The sequence below is a fragment of the Trichechus manatus genome, unplaced genomic scaffold (genome assembly GCF_000243295.1).
Source record: "Trichechus manatus latirostris isolate Lorelei unplaced genomic scaffold, TriManLat1.0 scaffold00024, whole genome shotgun sequence".
Taxonomy (NCBI): Eukaryota; Metazoa; Chordata; class Mammalia; order Sirenia; family Trichechidae; genus Trichechus; species Trichechus manatus.
The window spans coordinates 21818428-21841812 of NW_004443960.1; the positions used below are offsets into that span (position 1 = coordinate 21818428).

Here is a 23385-nt window from a genome sequence, read left to right on the forward strand (position 1 = left end):
ATGGTTGGTTAGAAAAGCTCTGTTGCTTCAGGATGCAACATCAGCTGATTGGGTGGATTAAATCATTTTAAAGGTCATGAGCTTTAATTCTCACTTCAGTGAGTCTCAACCCTTGTTTTGCAAAGCCCCAGAGCTATTATCTCAAAGGATGAGCATGTTATTCCCAAGACAACATTAGTCTTACTTCATATGAATCAAAAACATTATAGTATACATTGCCTTTGCAATGTGGTTTTTTTTTTTTTTTTTTTTTTTTTTTTTTACGTGCTAAGCACTTGCATCCCCAATTATCTGGTCCTCATACAAAGACTGTATGAGTAGGCAGGTAGTATTATTTATTACTTCATTCAGCATACATTTATTGAGTGCCCACTGGTATACAGCACTGAACAAAAGAAAAAAATTTCCATTCTTATGGGAGCTTAACATAGTCTAAGGGGATGTACTGGACCCATTTTTTAGAGGAGGAAGTGATGACTCAGAGAGATGAAGTGAATTCTTAGATTTGACATTGTTAGCATCGGAACATGACTGTTAGCTAAGTCTTCTGATCTCAGCCTGGGATATCCTATCTCACATGGAACCAGCTTATATAAGATGGGGATAAATCAATTATAATCCTTTTAGTAGACTTCAAAATCTTCATCCGTTGATCGTTCAGTCTGTAGGGCAAACTTGGAATGGTCTTTGTGCTTATGCTTAAAATACAGGGATGATTGGATGGAGTGTAATGAAAGCTTCATGTCTGAGTACCTCTCCAGTCCTCTTCCTGAATCCCTCTTCTTCCCCCACAAGGGACTCTATGAGAAAATTCAAACGAAGAGTAAATAAAAGTAACAAGGGGACACGAGAGGGAGAGGCTGGAGGAGCAGAATGAGACTTGAGGAGTAGAAGTGAAAGGCCAGGAACCCTTGCTGGACTTGGACTTAATAAAAATGGCCATGGCAGGAAGGCCTTTCTTTGCCAGCAATATGGTGGCCTGTTCCAGCTCGCTCTTTTGCATTCCCAGCTATGCTGACAAACACCATGCTTAGCTGGTTTAACAGTGATTATACTAGGAGGATTTCTAACATCCATGCTTGGATTACACCTTATCTGATTTCTCAGCAGTGGCCTTCAGTGGGCTCAGAGTGTTCCACGTTTAGTTCTCTGAGCAGTGCAGTGACCATTTATAAGCTCTGACTTATGATTGATATAGAAAATATGAACACCATAGAAAAAAAAAACAAGGGGAAAAATCATCATATCCAAAGACTGACACTGTTAACATTTTTATGTCATTCCAGTATTATTCCATGCATATAAATATGTGTACTTATTTTCATTTTTTTTACAAAAACAATCTCATACCATAATATTATATTATAGTCTTCTTGCACTAAGTGATATGGTATATTTTACCTTATCAAATCTTTTTCTACAAGTTCATTTTTAATAGCTGTGTAGATTTTCACTGAATTGATAGATCAGAATTTATCTAAGCAGCACCCCCCCCATTATCTACTATTTAGGTTATATTCTCTTAACTACTGTTACAAATAACATCTCTGTGTATTTATCTTTACGGCTGGCTATTTCTGAATATTTCCTAAGGATAAGTACATGCATTAGTTAGCTTTTGCTTTGTAACAAACCGTCTCACAACTTAGTGGTATAAAACAACAACTATTTGTTGAGCTCTTTGGGTGGACAAATCCACCAGCCGCTCCTTGGAAACCCTACGGGGCAGTTCTACTCTGTCCTCTAGGATCTCTATGAGTTGGAATAGACTCCACAGCAACGGGTTTGGTTTTGGTTTTGGCAGGTTGGCAGTTTGGACCAGGAAGCTCTTCTGGTTTGGGTTGGAATTAGTTAATGTGGACTGGGCTTGCTTAAGAGTTTACAGTCAGTTAGTGGTTTGCTTGGGATGATTGTGGTATTTTTTGGCAGGCCAGGCTTGTGTACATAGCAGCTGCTGAGTTGCAGGAGCAGTGAGAAGGCAAACCTTGATACACAGTTTTTTTTTTCCTTAAAGTTTTTCCTTGTGTCAAGTTTGCTTCTGTCCCATAGGCCAAAACAGGTAACGTGGCCGAACCCAGAGCCAGTTTGAGAGGGTATTACAAAAGGGCATGGCTCCAGGGGCGTGCACAAATGGGAGACATTATTATAGTCAATCCCCACAGTCCCTAAAATTGAGATTTCTGGGTCCAAGAATATGCTATTTAAAAAAATGTATTGTGTTTTCAGTGAAGGTTTACACGCAGTTTAGTTTCCTATTCAGTGATTTCTACACAAGTTGTTCAATGACATTGACTACATTCTTCACAGTGCATGAACATTCTCATTATTTCTGTTAGAATATGGTCATTTTTAAGGCTTTTGTTGTCCGATTGCACTCCAGGGAAATTATAACAATTTACACATCCGCCTGGAGTACATGCATTTCTAAATTTTCTTGATCACTGGATATAATCACTACTTTAATTTCCCTCCAGAAAATAGCATTATTGCTTTTGAAAAATACACCCTAATTGTAAAAAATGGAAATAATGATTGAACTTTATTGTTAATATGTTCCCAGTGTTTGATGTATTCTGACATTATTCTTTATACTATGTTATTGGGTTACATTTCTTTACATTATTATATTTAGGATCTTTGCATCTATATTTATTAGTGAAATTTGCCTGTAGTTTACTTCTTTGACAAGTTTTTGCTATTTTCATCGAAACATCTGGGAAACCTTTCATCTTTTTTTTTTTTTTTTTTAATGCTTAAGAACAGTGTAAATGACATAGGATTTATTTATTTATTTTTTATTGTTGAAGTTAAATGAAGTTTACTTTTCAAGTTAGTGTCCCATACAAAATTTTTATACATACATTGTTATGTGACCCTAATTGGTCACCCCATTCTGCAACAGCACACTCCTCCTTTCCGCCCCTGATTCCCCATGACCATTCAACCTGCTCCTAACCCTCTCTGCCTTCCCATCTCACCTCTGGACAGAAGCTGCCCCTTTGGTCTCTTGTCTCTACTTGACTAAGAGGCACACTCTTCACGAGTATAACTTTATGTCCCACAGTCCAGTCCAATCCCTGTCTGAAGAGTTGGCCTTGGAAATTATTTTAGTTCTGGGATGATAAAGAGTCCAGGGGCCATGCTCTCCGGGGCACCTCCAGTCTCAGTCAGACCATTAAGTCTGGTCTTCTTACTACAATTTGAGTTCTGCACCACATCCTTCTGCTGCTCCATCAGGGACTCTCTGTTGTGTTCCCTGTCAGGACGTTCATTGGTGGTAGCCAGGCACCATCTAGTTCTTCTGGTCTCAGGCTGATGAAGTCTCTGGTTGATGTGGTCCATTCTGTCTTTTGGGCTAATACTTTCCTCGTGTCTTTGGTGTTCTTCATTCTCCTTTACTCCAAGTGGTTGGGATCAACTGATGTATCTTAGATGGCCGCTTGCAAGCTTTTAAGACCCAGATGCCACTCACCAAAGTAGGATGCAAAACATTTTCTTAATAAACTTTGTTAAAAATGACATAGGATTTATACTGTTTCTACTCATAGAATTTATGCTTCTTTTCTTAAAATTTGAACGAATTTGTCAGTCCCCCCAAATAAAACTACTTTTGAGCCTGGTGCCTTTTCTTGGATTAGTTATTTGATAATTTTCCTAATTTATTCCATGATCATTGTTGGTATATTTCCAAATATAAGGTATATTTTCCCAAGAATAAGCACTTAATTGATTTTCTAGTTTAAAAGCATAGGATTATATATTTTATTCTACAGTGATTTGAAAAATTGCCTTACCATCTGTAATTCCATTCCCTTTCTCATTCCTACTGAGAAGTTCCTATTTTCGTGTTGTAAAATTTTTCTTGATGAGCTTTGCCAGAGCTTTACTCTGTTGTATTTTCTCCTGCAAATAACCATTCCTTAAATTTATCTTCAGTTCTGTTTTTTTTCTGTTTCCTGATCCACTAATTACTGTTTTGTTCTTTTTTCTTTGTTGAGCTTTATTATTTCTCACATATAGAGCTGAATGCCTCTAAATACTTTTAATTATGTCTACTGATTTGTCAGAGGTTAGATTATATCCTGGTCTCTCACTACGATAGTAATTTTTTCAACACATGTTTGTATTTTTAACAAATTGTACTTTACATATTTTGAAAGTTTTTTTGTTATAGAGGACCCAGTGTTTTATGATTCTCTAATCTTTATTGTGAAGTCAGATGTATCTGAGCTCAAATCCTGCTTTACAGCTAATAGAATGATGGTTTTATAGTTTTAGACTACTCCTAAGAGCTTGTTATAATAATAATGCTAGTGTAACTTTTTATTTGCTACTTAAATGGTATACTCTATGTAAAAGTGTTTTAACACAATGCCAGGCACATGGAAAGCACTTCATTATTGGTTTTGTTATTATTTGTGTACCTTTTATAACTACAAAGTATCTCTCTTGGTCCTATGTAATGTTTTAATGCTTTGAATTCTGTCTGATATTAATATTTCCATCCATGGCAGCTTTTCCCATTTCTTCATTTTCATTTTGTGTCATTTTATTTTCAGCCAGTCTCTTGTAAATCACCTATAGTTGGATTTTGATTTTTTTCTCCAAATTATGTCTTTTTTCCCCTTTTTTAAAAATTGTGGTAAAATATATGACTTTTACATGTATAATTCAGTGACATTGATTACATCCTTCATGTTGTGTGACCATTATCCTTTGGACCACTGTCCTTTTCCAAATTATTCCACCACCATTACTTGAAACTCAGTGCCCCCTAAACAATAATTTCCCTTTTCCCCCTCCTTCCCACCTCTAGTAACCACCAATAAGCTTTGGTTTCTATGTATTTGCCTATTCATACACTATTTGTCTTTTTGTGACTGACTTGTTTCATGCACTGTAATGTTTTCAAGGCTCATCCATGTTGTAGCATGTATCAGAACTTCATTTCTCTTTATGGTTGAGTAATATTCCAGTGTATGTGTATACCAGATTTTTTTTTGTTCATTCATCGGCTGATGGACAGTTTGGTTGTTTCCACCTTTTGGCTATTGCAGAGTCTTTGTCTTTCAATAGGAGAATTTAATCCATTTACATTTGTTGCAAGACAGAGCATTTAACGAATTTTTACTTCTTCCCTCTCCCAATCTGCTTTCTGACCTTTGAGGCTTTCTGACCCATAATATTAGAAAAAAATTTAAGTGTCTTGGATTTCATGTGAATCGTTATTGATATTTGCATTATTTCATAGCATAAAATAAGATGTTTTGAGATGTGACTCCTAGCATTTACTTGTTTTATTTTTCATCTTTTAATTTTGGACCTATTTCCCTACTATTAATTGATTAACTCATTACTTCACTCAGTAACTATTTGTTGAACATCTATTGTATGCAGGAAGTATGCTGGGTATTGGGGGGAAAAGTATATGATACAGAACTAGTCTGTGTGTTCACCGAACCTACATTTAGAGGATGAGAGAAAAAAAGAAGTAAACAGATCAATAAAGTGACTGCAAGTTATAACAAGTATGAAGGAAACCAATAAGGTACTTAAGGAGAAATAGCATGTGTGGGAGTACTTATTTTGGATAGTTAGTGGCCGGGGGGCTTCCTGTGGAGGTGACATTTATGCTGGCACCTGAAAGAAGAAATAGAATTATCTATGTGAAGAGAGGAGGAAAGGCATTCCAGCAGAAGGACCAGCATGTGTAAAGGTCCCGAGAGGGGAAATAACCTTATTCTAGTATTACAAAGAAGCTCTGATTGCACAGTGGTTAAGCCCTTGGGTGAAAGGTCAGCGATTTGAACCTACCAGTCGCTCTGCGGGAGAAAGATGTGGCAGTCCTTTTCTGTAAAAATTACAGCCTTGGAAACCCTATGGGACAGTTCTACTCTGTTCTGTAGGGTTGCTATGAGTCGGAATCAACTCAACAGCAATGGGTTTGGTTTTTTCTTTTTTTTTAAATAGTGTCCCAAGGAGTCTTTGTGTGGTGCAGATGGTTAAGTGCTTGACTGCTAACTGAAAGGTTGGTGGTTTTGAAGCCATCCAGAGGCACCTTGGAAGAAAGTCCTGGTGATTTGCTTCCAAAAGGTCACAGTATTGTAAACCTCATAGAGTGCAGTTCTACACTGCACATGTGGGGTCCGCATGAGTTGGAATTGACTCGAGGGCAACTGATTGTTAACTGATTAACAGTTAATCTCTTATAGGCTAAGCCAAATGAAAGGTTGGAAAGAGCCTCTGAAGGCTAGTTGAAAGGTTCTTCATCCATCCATCTATCTATCCATTCAATAAACATTTATTGAGGGCTTGCTATGTGCCAGGCTTTGTGCCCATGTTGACAATTTAAATAATACAAGGACCTCCTGAAGCATAAAGCCTAGTTGTGTAAACAGGCTGGAGGGCCCACGAGGATAAAGCTTCGTATTTCTGTTGGAGTGGGATGGCTAAGGGGGGTGGGAGAGGCAGTGTGATCTGCTTTGCGGATCCCTGGGCAGGGAGGGGGGTGGCGGGAAAGAGCTGAGAGCAACTTCTGCCAGATGGCTTCATTCTTCCCCCCGAAGGAAGTGGGGACTTTGTGCTGCAATACACAAGAACAGCGTTTCCTGTGGGTTTGCCAAGGGCATTTTGAATCTAAAGACTACAGCTCGTTGATGTGTGAAAGAATTCTTTTTCAAACTTTGTGAAGGGATAATCAGACCAATTTCATAAGCCTGGAAAAGGGTGTTTGGGGCAGATTTAAATGCGCACAGTGCATTGGCTGCAGCCCTAATCAAATGCATCTATTACTTGGGGTGGGGGTCTCCTGGGCACTTGCTATTGGTTCAGCTAGCTGTCACCTGGAAGTTAATGTCCTCAAGTTCATGGAATTGACCTGTTTTCTGCAACTGACCAGGTTCTGATACTGGACCCAGCCTGATTCGAACCTAACCTCCATGAACTTTAATATCTTCAACTGTGAAAGAAAGAGGGATTGGACCACTTGCTCTTTTAGGACCCTGTCTGTCTTTTAAGTTCAGTCATTTATTTATTCATTCACTCACCAATCCCTCCATTCAATATTTGTTTATTGTGTGCCAGGCATTGTGATGTCAAGTTGATTCTGACTCATAGTGGCCCAGTGTCACAGAGTAGAACCACCAGATAGGGTTTCCTAGGCTGTAATCTTTACAGAAGCAGATCACCAGGTCTTTTCTCCACTGGAGCCACTGGTGGATTCAAACCACCAACCTTTCAGTTAGCAGCCAAGTGATTAACCATTGCACCACCTTGACTCCTTAGGCATTGTGCTAGATGAGCAAATTAGACATGTGTGTACCTCATGGAGTTTACCATGTAATAGAGGAGACAGACAAACAATTACACAGATAATAATGTAATTACAGTTATATAAGTGCTATAAAGGCAAAGAGGGTGGGTGAGAATGCGTATCAAGGTGACCTGTCTTATTTTGAAGTCCAGAGAAGTTTTCCCTGATAAAGGGAAGTTTAAATCAAAAACCAGGTGAAAATTGGCAGAAAAGCATTCCAGGCAGAAGGCACAGCCTATGCAAAGGCCCTGAGATAGGAAGGAGCATAGCAACATCAAGGGAGGTAAATATTCTTAATGTAACAATAATAAAATTAATAATAGTAGCTACTATTTAATGAGAACTTACTGTTTTCCAGGCACTGTGCAATTCATACCTGAGTGATCTTGATCAGATTATTTAACCTCCTTGCACCTTAGTTTGTGCATCTGTAAAATGAGGGTGATAATGATTGTACCTACTTCTTTGGGTTATTCTGAAGATCCAATGAAGTAATGTCTGTAAAGTTCTTAGTATATGCCTGGCCATAGTTCTAATGTCTGGAAGACAATAGTTGCCTACTATTATTTTTACAAACGGCATTGGGTGAGATCAAGTTCCCTTTGGGGCTCAGGACTTGTCCTTGATCCTGGTGAGAGTTTCTTGGTTTAGGTCACTCTTGGAGTTTCTGCAGAAGTGGGAGGCCACCACCCAGCAGACTGCTCCATCTACTCCCAGGGAAGGAGGGGGTGGAGAGGTCAACTCCTGGCTGGCCTCCAGGCCAGCAGGGACATTGGGGATCGGCTGTTGGCACTTGCAACATTGGTTGGCATCACAGGGGAGCATGAAGGTCAAGGGTAATAATTATCAAAGAATAGACAGTTTAGGGGGAATAGGACATTCCATTCCTATCTATTGGTAAGACCAGTACATTCCCTGTTCTTTATCTGTTGGGATGACATCTCCCCCAAATATCTCTGCTGAGATCCAGGGACATTTCCCTGGTTACAAATATCAGCTTACTGGGGTAAACAGAATGGTGGATGTGTCTTCTCGGTATTCAGAAAGCCCAGTGCCAAAATGTATGTGTGTGTCAAATATTTGAAACAAGCCTTGTAAATTACTTTTGTTTATTTAAAATTATTTATCCATAAGAACTCTTTGTATATAAGGTATGGAGAAAGAAGGAAATAAAGCACATTTATTGCTCTTTTATCAAAAAACCAAACCCATTGCGATGGAGTCAATTCTGATTCATAACGACCCTATAGGACAGGGTAGAACTGCCCCCACAGGGTTTCCAAGGCTGTAATCTTTATGGAAGCAGACTGCCACAACTTCCTCCTGTGCAGCAGCTGGTGGGTTTAAACTGCCAACCTTTCAGTTAGCAGCTGAGCACTTAACCACTGCACAACCAGGGCTCCTTTCATTGCTCTTTAGGACCAAATAATCTAACTTGGGGCAATTTTGCCTCCAGGTGACATTTGTCTGGAGACATTTTTGGTTGTCATGATGGCAGGATGGGAGGCTGTTTTCCACTGACATCAAGTGGGTAGAGGGCAGGGATGGCACTGAGCACCCTACAATGCACATGACAGCTTCACAACAATTGTCCAATCCAAAATGTCAATATTGTCATGGTTGAGAAACCCGGATCTGTCTATAAAGTACCAGTTTTGTAAAGCCAATGAGGGGTATTAATTCCTATACAGTTAGCAGTGTTTATAGGGAATTCTTTGTGTATGCATGCATGTATTGAGTTTAATTGATACAACCTCCTTTGTTTTCTCTTTCTAGGTAGGTTTAGTTATTTCTTACCAATTGAAATAGTTTGGTTTTGCATATATAAAGAAAAGTTCAAATCCTACAGGTACAACAAGTTATACAGTGAGCAACAAATCTCTCCCCATCATCCTTGTCACCAGGCCCTCAATTCCCTTCTCCGGAGCAATCCCACTGTTACTAATTTCTCATATATTACTAAAGAGATATTTCATATACGCATCTTTTTTTTTTTTTTTTACATACACTTAGTAGCAACTGAGACACATATTTTGCTTCTTGTTTCTTTTTTACTTGTGCTGATGTATTTTAGAGGTGTAATGGTGTATCTTAGCGATGTTTCTGTATCAGCATATGTAGAGCTGGACAGTATTCCCTGTTTCATACAGTCTCCTGTTGATGGGCATTGGTTATTTCATCTTTTGCTGTAACAAACAATGCTGCAAAACAAATGAATATCCTTGTACCTAACTGTTGACACAGGTATATGAACACACCTGCAATCTAAAGTCCTACAAGTAGAATTGCTGAGTAAAAGGGTATGTGTGGTTCCTCAAAAAGTTAAACATAGAATTACCATGTGACATAGCAATTCCGCTCCTAGGTATATACCCCAAAGAAATGAAAGCAGAAACTCAGACAGATACTTGTACACCAATGTTCACAATAACCAAAAGGTGGAAACAACCTAAGTGTCCATCAGTTGTTGCTTAAAGGGTGCTGAGTTTCTGTTTGTGGTGTGAGACTTTTGGAGATGGATAGTGGTGATGGTTGCACAACATAATGAATGTAATTAATGTCACTGAATCAGACACTTAAAAATGGTTAAAATGGGAATTTTTTTGGTTATATATATATTTTACCACAATAAAATTAAAAGAAGAAGAAAAAGCATATGTGCATTTTGAATTGTCATGGGTATTTCTAACAACAGTGGTACCTGATCCTGTCTGCTCTGCATTCTTCCTGTGCCTCAATTCTCCCTGATGGGGCTCCACGGCTGAAAGGGACACCTCTACTTCTCCCTCACTGTATATATTTTCTCTAATATAAGGAGTCCTGGTGGTGCAGTGGTTAAAGTTCTGGGCTGCTAACCAAAAGGTCAGGGTTCGAATCCACCAGCCGCTCCATGGGAGAAAGACGTGGCAGTCTGCTTCTGTAAAGATTCACAGTCTTGGAAACCCTTTAGGGCAGGCAGTTCTACTCTGTCCTATAGGGTCACTGTGAGTTGAAATCAACTCCCCAACAATGGGTTTAATTTATAAGATTATTATTATTTTTCCTAGTTAAAATGGCAATTCCCAAGGATAATTTGAAAATATGAGCTGTGTCTGTCATTCTGAGGCTCTGAGCGTGTGAGGGTTTGGGGTATAAGCCTTCCGAATTGCTCATGGTTCATACAGTGCAGCCAGAATTCTCTCTCTGCAGCCAGTCCTTCATGAGCGATCGCACCCACCCCCTTCCCCAATGGGCTTTCTCCTAGGGGTAAGTGGAAGGCATCGGTTCTCCCGCTTAAAAAAATCGTTAACTCAACAGGGGTGCCAGCTGCCTGATTGGAGTGTGTCGGCATTTAGAGCCTGCTGGCTGCAATCTCCCTCTGCTGACTGAAAGTTGTGGGGTGTTTTTTATCTGCAGGAAACAGCGCTGAGCGGAAGAGGAGCGAGAATAGATGGATAGATGAGGGAATTAGAAGAGGAGGAAGCAGTGGGAGAGATGTCTTCTTTTAAAGACAGATGTGGCAGGTTTCTCCTGCCCATCTCTTTGGAATGCCAAGTAGGAATTAGACCAGAAGTTGGGTTAGTTCTGCCAGACCTGCCCAAGAACCAGCTTTATTGGGTTCCCAGAGTTGTAGACCGTATTGTCTGAGCTTGCAAGGGACCCCATCTGGAAGACTTTCTTGCAGGAATTGGCAAGAAGCAGCACCTTCTCTGAGATCCCAAAGATTTGAGCGATCAGGAAGAAACCCTGCAATGACCATTTCTCAGCATTGGAGGCCGAAGAGTAACTCTGGCCTGGGACACACATACATTATCTAAGTTCTCATAGCTGGTGCAAATAGGTACTGTGGCTGAGTGTGCGCTTCTTGTTCATTGTTATTTCCCAGCTTCTGGAAAGTTACCTGGTACACAGTAGATAGATAGACGGACAGACAGACAGACAGATGCTGTTGAGTCAACTGACTCATGGTGATCTCATGTACAACAGAAGGAAACGTTGCCCAGTCCTATTTCATGTCCTACTAGCATGTTTGAGTCCCTTGTTGTGGCTATTGTGCCAGTCCATCTCACCAAGGGTCTCCCTCACCTTCGTTGGCCGTCTGCTTCACCAACCATGATGTCCTACTCCAGTGATTGATTTCTCCTGATGACGTGTCCAAAGCAGGTGAATTGGACAATGTTCTGTTGTGACCCATAAGGTTTTCACTGGCTAATTTTTGAAAGTAGTTTGCCAAGCCTTTCTTCCTAGTGTGTCTTAGTCTGGAAGCTCCAAAGAAATCTGTCCACCATGGGAGGTCCTTCTGGAATTTGAAATACTGGCAGCATAGCTTCCAGCATCATAGCAATATGCAAGCCACCACGGTATGGCAGACTGACGGATGGTAAGAAACATAGTAGGTACTCAATAAATATCCACTGAAAAAAGAGAACTCTTGATGGCTGCTGTATATCTGGGCTTGTTGGGATTTTCATCCTTGGTAAGAGACTTGATTTTAACTCACAGCCAATTGATGAACAGCTTGACTGGGGAGAGAGAAGGTTGCTTGGACCAGGAGATGTCCGGGGTGGTTGGGCTTCTTATCTATGTGGATGATGTTGCATCATTCTGAACTTGGATGTCTCTGCTAATAAAGGCGAGGACCTGAGGAGGCAGTGAGAAAATAATCACCTCTTCCTTTTGCAAAATAACCTTTTATTTTGGAATAATTTTAGAGTTTCAGAAAAGTTACAAAAATAATACAGAGTTTCTGTATACTCCTCACAGTCTTTCCCCTAATGGTAACATCTTACATAACCATGGCACATGGCACCCTGCCATTTGATTGTTGTTGTTGCCGTCGAGTTGACCCTGACTCACGGCAACCTTATGTATGACAGCGTGAAACATTGTCTTGTCCTGCGCCATCTCCATGATCTTTGATGTGTTTGAGCACGTTGTTTTGATAGAGTAATCAGAAATCCTTGGAGAATTTACTGGTGGCTTCGATTTGGACCTTAACAGAAATAATAATAAAAAGATAGTAGTAGTAGTTATAGTAGTAGAGGTTAACAATGGAAATAGCGCTTGGTCTGCGCCAGGCACTCTTCTAAGTCCTCTAGTCCTCTTCCTGCAGTAACTCATTTGACCCTTTCAGCATCCTGTGAGGTGTGGGCACTGTTACAACAGTCTGCATTTTACAGGTGGGGAAACCGAGGCAGGGTGGTTCAGGCAGAGAGGTCACACAGCTGTCCTCTGGTGAGTATTTGAAACCTAAGCAGTCTGGCTCCAGATGCCCACTCTTAACAATATTTTCTGCAGAAAATAGTGATAATAGCTGTCATCTCTTTTTTATTATTTTTATTTTCTATTGTACTTTAGATGAAGGCTTACAGAACAAATAGTTTCTTATTCAACAGTTAGTACACATATTGTTTTATGACAATGGTTAACAACCCCACGAATGTCAACACCGTCCCTTCTCAACCTTGGGTTCCCTCTTACCAATAGCTGTCATCTCTTGATGATGATGTGTTTGGAAACTGGATTCAAAGTTGTACATATATTATTTCTAAGCCTGCCCCCAAACCCGGAGAGTTGTGGTCAAGAGCACGGATTTTGTTGTCCTGTTCAGGACAAAAATACAGGGCCCCAAGATTTTGTGAAGTAGTAGAAAGAGACCTCTTGTGTGTGTGTGTGAGTGTGTGTCTATGTGTGTGTGAGTGTGTGTGTGTGTGTGAGTATAGTGTGTGTGAGTGTGAGTGTGTGTGTGTGTGTGAGTGTGTGTGAGTGTGTGAGAGAGAGAGAGATGTAGGGAGAGATAAAGAGAGGGAGACGAACAGAGAGAGACTGAAATTGATTTTCTACTGGAATCGCCCACTTTTTTTCCAAATGTGTTCAGACAGGTCTGCCCTGTCCCCACACCATTTCTTTTCCAGCAGCAGAAAAGATCTCACGTCTTGCTGAGAACATGAGCCGTCAGAAGTGTCCTTAATTTCAAGAGTAAAAAAGATAATACTTCAATTAATCAGCCAACTCATGTCTGGGAATAAAAGAGGCTGAGAGGTTTCTGCCGTCCATCTTGCCGAGAGCTGGAGGAGAAGTCAGTATAAAAGCAAGCATTGAACTGTGACTTCTGATTGGGAAAAGCAGAATGCTGGGGGCCAAAGCAGCGAGGGAGGGCTCCTGGGGTTGGGGGAGACTTGAGCTCTTTTTGTGCCCAGGGTCTTTGCCGCATGTGGTCCCTCTGCCTAGGGTACTGTACCCGCCTCAGACAGCCCTTTCCTGACCATCCAGTCTAAAGTTCCTCTGGGATATTTATGAGACTGTAAGCTTCATGAGGAGTCCCTAGTGGTACAAATGGTTAATGTGCTCTTACAGCTACTAACTGAAAGGTTGGAGGTGTGAGCCTACCCAGATGTGCCTTGGAAGAAAGTCCTGGCAATCTGCTTCTGAAAAATCAGCCACTAAAAACCCTATGGAGCACAGTTCTGCTCTGACACACAGGGAGTCACCATGAGTCAGAATCAACTCAACAACAACTGTTTTTTTTTAAGCTTCATGAGGTCAAGGATCTCTGTTGTTTTGTTCACTGCTGCATTTTCTAGTGCCTGTGGCATAGCGGTCAAGAGATAGGGTTGTTAACCAAAAGGTCAGCAGTTCAAATCCACCAGCCGCTCCTTGGAAACCCTATGGGGCAGTTGTACTCTCTTCTGTAGGGTCACTATGAGTCGGAATCGACTCGATGGCAAAGGGTTAAAGCAGTGCTGGGCACATGAAGATTTGTTGAATAAATGAATGAATGGTCTGTTTCAAGTCCTGTTTGCGTCTGTTCTAGAACTTAGCACCGTTTGTCATTAATTTGTCTGCTTCCTGGTGGATGGTCAGACTCCCTCACTAGCCAGGGAGTGTATCTGTCTTGTTCACTTCCCAGTGCCTAAGACAGCCTGGCACGTGGTTACAGGAGTGGGCTCTGGAGTCAGACTGCGTAGGTTCAAATCCCGGGTCTACCTATTAGCTGTGTGACCTTCGGAAACTACTGAGTGTCTTGGTTTCCTCATATGCATGAAATGTTTATCTCATGATAAACGTTGATCAAAATTAAGTGAGATAATATTGGTAAAATGCTTAGAAGAGTGCCTGACATATAGTACCATACCATACCAATTGCTGTTGGGTTGATTCCAACTCATGACAAGCCCATGTGTATCAGAATAGAACTGTGCTCCACAGAGTTTTCAGTGGCTGATTTTTTTTTTTTTAACCTTTACTATCAGCAGTTTCCAGACTAAGACAGTCTAGGAAGAAAAGCCTGGTGATCTACTTTCAAAAGTTAGCCAGTGAAAACCCCATGGATCACAACAGTCCGATCCTGTTATGTATGAGGTTGCCATGAGTCGGGGATCCACGTGATGGCAGCTAACAACGGTTGTTAACAACAGCTAACACAACAATTCAGGTGTTTTGGAGTCAAGCATTTTCCATGAAGGAAAACAGGAGATCCCTGTAAAACACCATCACATCTCCTTGCCTATCTGTCTTTGACGCTTGTATATCTATCTGCCTTATTAAAGTCAATATGAATGTTATTATTCAGACTGAGACTGATGCTTTTTCCAAACGTTTTTCTTTTTTAAAATAGATATGTTGTTGTTGTGTGATGTCGAGTGGATTCCAACTCATAGTGAATCTATATGACAGAGGAGAACTGCTGTATAGGGTTTCCCAGACTATAATCTTTATGGGAGTGGATCATTAGCTCTTTTCTTCCTCGGAGCCTCTGGTGGGTTCTGGTGGGTTCAAACTGATGACCTTCCATTAGCAGTCAAGTGCTTAATCGTTACACCACTAGGGATCCTAATACAGACATACTCAGTGAATTTCACTGCCCACCCCTTCATATCTACAGAGGCAGCATATTATTTAGCTGAACTCTGAACTGACTGGTAAAGATTTCTATGTTGTTTTTCTTAGGTGCCATCGAGTCAGTTCCAACTCATAGGGGCACTATGTACAACAGCACGAAACACTGCCTGGTCCCAGGCCATCCTTGTTATGCTTGAGCCCATCCTTGCAGCCACTGTGTCGATCCATCTTGCTGAGGATCTTCCTCTCTTTCGCTCATCCTCTGCCTTACCAAGCATGATGTCCTTCTCCAGAGACTTGTCCCTCCTAATAACATGTCCAAAGTACCAAGGCCACACAGTTGAATGCCTTTGCATAGTCAATAAAACACAAGTAAACTTCTTTCTGGTATTCTCTGCTTTAAGCCAAGATCCATCTGACATCAGCAATGATATTCCTTGTTCCTCAGTGGCTGATTTTTTTGAGAAGTAGATTGCCTCTGGGTGGGCTCGAACCTCTAACCTTTTGGTTAGCAGCTGAGTGGTTAACCGTTTGCACCACCCAGGGACTCTGGCATCTAGTAAGCGCTTCATAAATGCCAGTTATTGTTTATGCTCAATAAATATTTGGGACTTAAAGGTTGGGACCTCTTTACATAAAATTCACTTTCCCTCTTTGAGTGGTAAAATCTCCCCTAAGAAAGAGGGAAGGGCAGATGGAGATGGTCTGAGAGGCCAAAGAGACCCTTAAAACTAGGCTGTTTAAGAAATCCTATGCTTCCGTCCTCGTGGACGAGGCCAGTTTCTAGCACGTCCTGCATTTTTTCTCCCTGCTGCTTTCTGCGTTCCTTTTTTGCTTAGGCCCTCTCTTCAAAACAAAAGAAAACAAAACAAAACAGCATATCTTGAAATCTTGCTTGTGAACTTGCTGCTGGGGTTTGGGAGTGAGCACTTCCATATAGAGAAGCAGCTGGCCCTGGAATGCAGCCGCAGGGCTGCCAGGCCCACTCCAGGGCGTGCTGGCCAGGAATGCACTTTGTAGCACACGCCACCGCTGAGTTGGATCTCAAAACCTGAAAACCAAACCCACTGCTGTTGAGTCAATTTGGACTCATAGTGACCCTATAGGACAGGGTAGAACTGCCCCACAGGGTTTCCAAGGCTGTAAATCTTTACGGAAGTAGACTGCCACATCTTTCTCCTGAAGAGTGGCTGGTGGGTTTGAACCACTGACCTTTCTGTTAGCAGCCGAGTGCATTTAACCACTGTGCCACCAGGGCTCCTCAGTTGGATCTCAGATCCATGGAATTTCTTCTCTCTTATTATTCACTCATGTCAGTTTATTTTTTAAATAATATTTTATTGTGTTTTTGGTGAAGGTTTATACAGAAGTTAAGGTTCCCATTCAACAATTTCTACACAAATTGTTAGGTGACATTGGTTACATTCTTCACAATGCATGAACATTTTCATTATTTCTATTCTGGTTGTTCCATTTCCATTAATCTAGTTTCCCTGCCCCCTTACAGTCTCATTTTTGTTTTAAAGGAATTGTTGGTCATTGGGTGTCATATAGGTGATTTTTTTAAAGCCTGTCATTTTTTTTTAATAACAAAAGCAACACATACACTTGATTATAATTTCAAACTGTACAATACAGTACAACATAGAGTAGCAAGAAAAGGAAGTCTCTCTCTCTCTCTCATCCCGAAGGCTTTGTTCCTCAGGTCTCTCTGCCTGAGTAGAGTTGCCCGGTAAAATACAAGACAGTTAATTTGAATTTTGGGTAAACAGTGAATAACTTTTTAGTATACTGTAAGTATGTCCCAAATATTACATGGGACAAACTTATGCTAAAAAATTATTCATTGTTTATCTGAAATTCAGATTTAACTGAGCATCCTGTATTTTTTTTTTTGTTTTTTTTTGCTAAATCAGGCAACTTCAGAGCATCTCCTGGTAACTGGTTTCTTGTGATCACTTTTAGTAATTTTCCAAGCATGTGCTGCAGCCCACAGTACCCTGGCAGATTTAGTCTCCACACCTAGAACAATGCTTGGTTCCTTGTAGGTGCTTAATAAATACTTGCCGGGTGAATGACTCAATATGTACCCATTTTTCTTTACACAGCTGACACTATCTTATAATATTACTTCATACTTAGCTTTTCCTTTTAATAAAGTCTCATGGAGATTGATGCATAGAGCTGCCTCATAATAAATGAGTTTAAGAGTTGCATAGTATTCCCTTTATGGATGTACCAATCTGTAATGTCTGTGATGATGGAAATTGGAGTCGTTGGCAGTTTTTTTTTCTATTACAAACAATACAGTAATAAACATCTATGTATGGACTTACCTTTGTCTGGATACATGTGCAAGGATATCTGAAGCATTGGAATTACTTGGACAAAGAGTGTGTGGTTTAAAACATGGATTGATGTTGCTGAATTGCTTTCCGTAGAGGATCTGTTTGCACTTTGGTCAGATGCTATATTTCTCCATATCCTTACCAACACAGAATATTGCCAACCTTTTTCATTTTGCTAACCTGCTCAGTGACAAAATGGTATCTCACTGTCATCTTCTTAATTTGCATTTCTTTGCTCTGAGAACCTTTTTTTATGTTTGTTGGAAATCTCATCCTATTTCTTTTTCTGTGAACTGCCTCTTCTTGCCTTTTGCCTATTTTTTCCCCCTATTTTCTCATTGGTTTTTTACTTATTAAAGAAAATGTATCTTAGTCCACATATGTTTTATATATAATTGTATATAAAATCAGTTTATTATGGAATTTCTACTCTGCAGACATCTAAACATTCTTAAATAGTCAAATTTAAGTTTTTCCTTTCATGTATTCTACATTTCATGTCATGCTTAAAAGGGCCTCCCCCTCAATGAGATTATAGAGCAATTCTCCCATTCTTTATTTTACTTTAACTTTTTTTTTTTGCATTTAAATCTTTAATCCATCTGGAATTTATTTTGGTTTCAGGAGGGAGATGAGGATCTAGCTTTATTTTTTACCAGATGGCCAGCCAGTTGTCCCAATACCTTTTATTGAATAATCCATCTCTTCCCACAGAATTGAAATGCCGCCTTTATCATATATTAAATTGTGGAGGAGGGATTTTGTACTCATTTTCTGAGAGCTTCCAGAAGCCAGCTAGGCAGCAGGGATTTTAGGGGTTTCAGCTGACTAGAGGCAGAGACCCTGACCTGAAGTCCTACCAGGATTTACCTAGCCAGGAATGTCATGTGTAGGAGCCTTGGATTGCCTGGGTGGAGATGGGGGTGGGGGGAAGTGAATTCCCGTCACTGGGAGGGGTTTTGTTAGAGCGAGGTTTTTGACACACTGACATTTTGAGCTGGATAAGTCTTTGTTGGGGACTGTGTTGCACACTGTAGGGAGTTTAGCAGCATCCTTGACCTCTACTCACTAGATACCGGTGTCAACGCTCCACTCCCAGTTGTGACAATGAGACATGCCTTCCAGGCATGACCAAATGTCCCCTGGGGGCAGAATCAGCCCTGGTTGAGAAGCACAGGGGTTGAGGTTGTTTTATCAGGCCTGGGTTGAGCAGACCGTTGATTAGATGCAAGGAAGGCCTTTTTTTTTTTGTCGTGAGATTCTGTCATTAACAATATCAAGGGCTCCAGACAGCTGGGAGCCACAATGGGAGGTTCCTTTCTAGCTCCAAGACTGGAGACCTTAGATTTGGTGGGGGTGGGGGTGGCCTATGAGGGAGGGGTGGGAACCAACAGTCTGGCTTCGGGAAGAACAGAGGTTGCCACCGGCCCCTGCAGGAGACTCTCCCAGAGCTCTCTGGGTCCCGGCCTGAGCCACTTTTCCTGACAGCCACACTCCCAGACAAAGGGGCATCACCTGGCTCAGGATCCAGGAGCAAGGACTCTGAGAATGTGAGGTGGTAGGAGTTTTGTAATTGAACAGTGGGGCAGTTTATTGTCTTCCTCGCCTTAGGAGTAAAATGGTCTGTGGGTTTGTCTTTGGGAGCAGCAAGGAAGCACTTGTGTTTAGGAGATGGGAGACACAGGTGGGCAGAGAAATTCCATATAGAATAGGTAGATGTGGTGGTGAGGTTGAACAGGAAAGAGAAGTGGGCGGATCCCTGGGGCCCCGGAGTAGAAAGCAAACACACAGAGGAGCTGGCGGAGGTTTGCGCAGAGGCTCTGGAGATTAGCCTGTCCATTTGGGGCTGGGATTTTTCATGAGTCTGCAGATGGAGAGACTGTCATCTCTCCTCCAGCACACCCTGCCTGTCCTCCAGAGTCGGCTCCCTCATTACATGCTGCTAGAAAAGATCTGGTAATCTCCTCCTGTAAAGATTACAGCCTGGGAACCCCCGGGGCAGTTCTACTCTATCCTATAGGGTTGCTATGAGTCCGAATCGACTTGACAGCACCTAACAACAACCTCCCCTCCATGTCCTCTCCTGGATCCCACTGTCTGTGGGGGTTTGAGACCAGATGCCTGTTGTCAGGGATCAATGACATCACCTGAAGCAGAATGTCAAGCCCAGAGGTTGGCACGTGGAAGGTGGCAACACATAAAAACATCGGGTTCCTACCCCTCATCTTTTAGAGCAGTTTCCCAAGTGCTGGGTCTGCACTGCCAGGTCTCGGGGTGGGGTTGGCACTAATTACCATTTGTTAATTAACCTGGCATTAATTAACATTAGATCTCAGTGTGGGAAATGCATTTCCTTTTCTGTTCTCTTCTAATCCTTCAGGCTGGGCCAAGGAGAAAGCCTCTGTTTGGTCCTAGTGTGCCTTAAACGGCTCTCTAACACCCCCGTTCTCACCTCCGAAAAAAGAGAGAGCAGGTCTGCGGCTCAGGGCCTTAGGCAGGCAGTGATACTGAGATAGAATGAGCCAACGTCATTTTGTTTCTGTTGTGTTTATTTTTACAGTTAACTTCTGGTTATGTTGCGAGATACTGGTTTTTCATTCCACTTCCTTTTTTCAAAATACTTTTTTTTTGTTTGAGATACAATTCATATAAAATTCAGCATTTTAACCATTTTCTGGTGTACAGTTCACTTAGTTTTCGTATATTACCAATGCTGTGCCACCATCTTCACTATCTAGTTTCAGAATATTTTCATCACTCCAAAAAGTAGTCACTCCCAACCTTTCCCTCCCCTAGACCCTGGCAGCCACTAAGCTGCTTTCTGTCTCTGTGGATTTGCCAAACTCTGAACATTTAGCATGAATGGAATCACACAATATGTGACCCTTTGTGTCTGGCTTCTTTCACTTAGCACGATGTTTTCAAGGCTCCTCCGTGTTGTAGCGTGAATCAGTACTTCATTCTTTTTTATGGCTGAATAGTATATTATATATATATATATATATATTATATATATGAAGCTCTCATGGCGCAGTGGTTAAGAGCTCAGCTGCTAACCAATAAGTCAATAATTCAAATCCACCAGCTGCTTCTTGGAAACCCTATGGGGCAGTTCTACTCTGTCCTATAGGGTCGCTATGAGTTGACAGCAATAGGTTTGGGTTTGGGTTTTTGGCATATTTATATGTATATATACAGTTTTTGATTCATCAGTTGATGAATATTTGGGTTCTTTTCGTTTTTTTGGCTCTTATGAAAAATGCAGTCAAGGTAGGGGTAATTGGGAGTTGGGTCAAGGTCTTCATTACCATCCATTATTGAGTGAGAAGGCAGATCTGGAGCTGTGAACCTCAGCTTCTCCTTTCCCAGGCTTGAGGAGAATAGGGTAATCCAAGCTAGTCATTTACTGAGTGTAGAAAGACAGAGTGATGTGACAAAAACAGTTAACATCAGTCTTGCTGACCTTGAAAGCTCTAAGTAGGGATGTCTTAGGAGAGGGAGAAATAAGCATGGGGCTGCTGATCTCCTCCACTTCTGAGGAAAGGAGCTTCTCTCACTGTTCTGGCTCCATAGGCGAGAGTTTGCAGCATCTTTGGGGACTTCCTGGCAGCTTCTCTTTGTCCTTCATCTCAGAGTTCTTGCCCACGTGCTCTTAAGGGACTTTGCCCCCTGCTTCTGGGGCTATTGCCACTCCTCTGGGTTTCCTTAGGTTAGGCTGTGTCCCCTTTGGGCCACCTGCCTGGGTGCAGAGGATGGCCCCACTCTCCATTCTTGTCATGAAAATGCTCCCCAGTACATGGAAATATCCCCAAGCCTTTGAGCCTCAATTACTTAATCTATACCATGGGACTAATACATCCCACCACTGGCATTTGTGGATATGACAATTATGGCTCCTACTCTCAGGAACTATCCAGACTCCTGGCACAGCGTCATAGGTCACCGACCTGAGGCTCTGGTTTGAATGGAATGCTTGGCAAGATTTGGGAGAGGTAGAATGGTGTCGTGACCAGACCGTGGGCTCTGGGATGAGATTTGCTTCTCCGAGTCTGACAGCATCACTTGGCTGGGTGACCTTGGGCAAATTATTTAACTTCTCTATGCCACATTTTCCTTAGTCGTAAATGGAGATGGTAGTAATACTCACCTCACAGGGCCATTGGGAAGTATAAATGTGTTAAGACATATGCAGCCCTTAGAACAGTACCTGGTACACAGTAAGCCCTCAATAAACGTTGGCCACAACTCTTCTACCTGGTTTGTTTCACTAGTTTGGTTTGGCCTGGCCTGCTTTTAAGTCAGCCTTCCACTCATGGTGGCCCCATGCACAACAGAACAAAACACTGTCAGGTCCTGTGTCATCCCCATGATCAGTTGCGGATTGGACTGAGTTTTCATTTAGCTGGTTTTTGGAAGTAGATCACCAGGCCTTTCTTCCTAGTCTGTGTCTCTGGAAGCTCTGCTGAAACCTGTTCAGCACCACAGCAACATGCAAGCCTCCACTGACAGATGAGTGGTAGCTGCGCAAGAGGTGCATTGGCTGGGAATTGAACTCAGCTTTCCTTCATGGAAGGCAAGAATTGTACCACTGATTCTACCACCAATGCCCCCTTTGGTGACATCTACCAGGCCTCAAGGGGCCCCTGGGTGGTGTAAAAGTTTTGTGCTTGTCTACTAATCAAAAGGTTGGCCAGTTCAAACCTACCCAGCAGCGCAGGGGAAGAAAGGTCTGGCAATCTGCTTCCACGAAGATTATATCTAAGGAAACCCTGTGAAGCTTGGTTCTACTCTGTAACATTCAGAGTTGCCATGAGTTGGAATTGACAGCAACGGGTTTGATTTGGTTACCAGGCCTCAATTTTTGGGTGTGCAGTTTCCTTGAGAAACTCTAGCAGGGCAAGTTGGCCTCAGGCAAGCCAGGTGTTTGGGGCCCTGGGATGTTTCCCTTTTCTCAATCTCTGTTTGCCTTTAACAAGACTGACGGGCGCTGCGATGCCCCTGTGGGTAGCCCCTTTCTGGCTGTAGCACGCACTAGAATCCCGTTTTTGGCCAGTTTGCGTTGTGTTAGAAAACAGCAGGTGTGGCTGGCAGCCTCTCTCCAGTTAGCCCTGATCTCTGGGGACTCCTTAGACTAATGCAGTTTTAATGAATACACATTACTGTTTACATGGCTGAAATGAGGGCCTGGCTGCTTATTTTATGCCGAAGTTTACGGCTCTACCTTTTAAAATCCTGTCTTTCTCGCTCTGCTCCTGGCCACGGGGAAGTTTCCTGGCGGCCCTTCGGCAGCCCCTCCAAATAAGGTATTCTCTGTGAAGCCTTATGGTGTTGGAGCCACCGCCTTACCCAGGAAGGAGTGGAGTTTGTAGAGCAAAAGTGTAAAGATGAATTCTTCATTTTTAGAATTTAAAAACATTAAAAAACAAAACCAAACCTCAAGCGCTTGCTTATTATAGAACAACTAGAAAATGAAGTTATACAAAGAGAAGCAAATAAAAATCACCCTTAACATTTTGGTTTATATTCTTGCAGACTTAACATTTGTATGTATTTTAAATTAAAATTAGAAACTGAAATAAAAAATACACTGTTCTTAAATCCACTTTTTAGTCCCCAACAATTAAGGTATGATGAGCATCTTTCCAAGTCGAGAAATAGAGAACTGCAGAAGCTTATGTTGAGCACCATAGTATTTTATTATACGGATGCATCACCAGTCTCTTTTATAAACCCCGTTGCCGTCGAGTCGATTCCGACTCATGGCTACCCTATAGGACAGAGTAGAATTGCCCCCACAGAGTTTCCAAGGAGCACCTGGTGGATTCGAACTGCCAGCCTTTTGGTTAGCAGCTGTAGCACTTAACCACTATGCTACCAGGGTTTTCAGTCTCTTATGGAAAATTT

At 41.7% G+C, this 23385-nt stretch overlaps 1 protein-coding gene across 3 annotated transcripts in view; it reads left to right on the forward strand.

The window, feature by feature from the left end:
* PRKCB (protein kinase C beta) overlaps window positions 1-23385 on the forward strand; it is a 396410-nt gene that overhangs the window by 54124 nt on the left and 318901 nt on the right. The window lies entirely within an intron of this gene.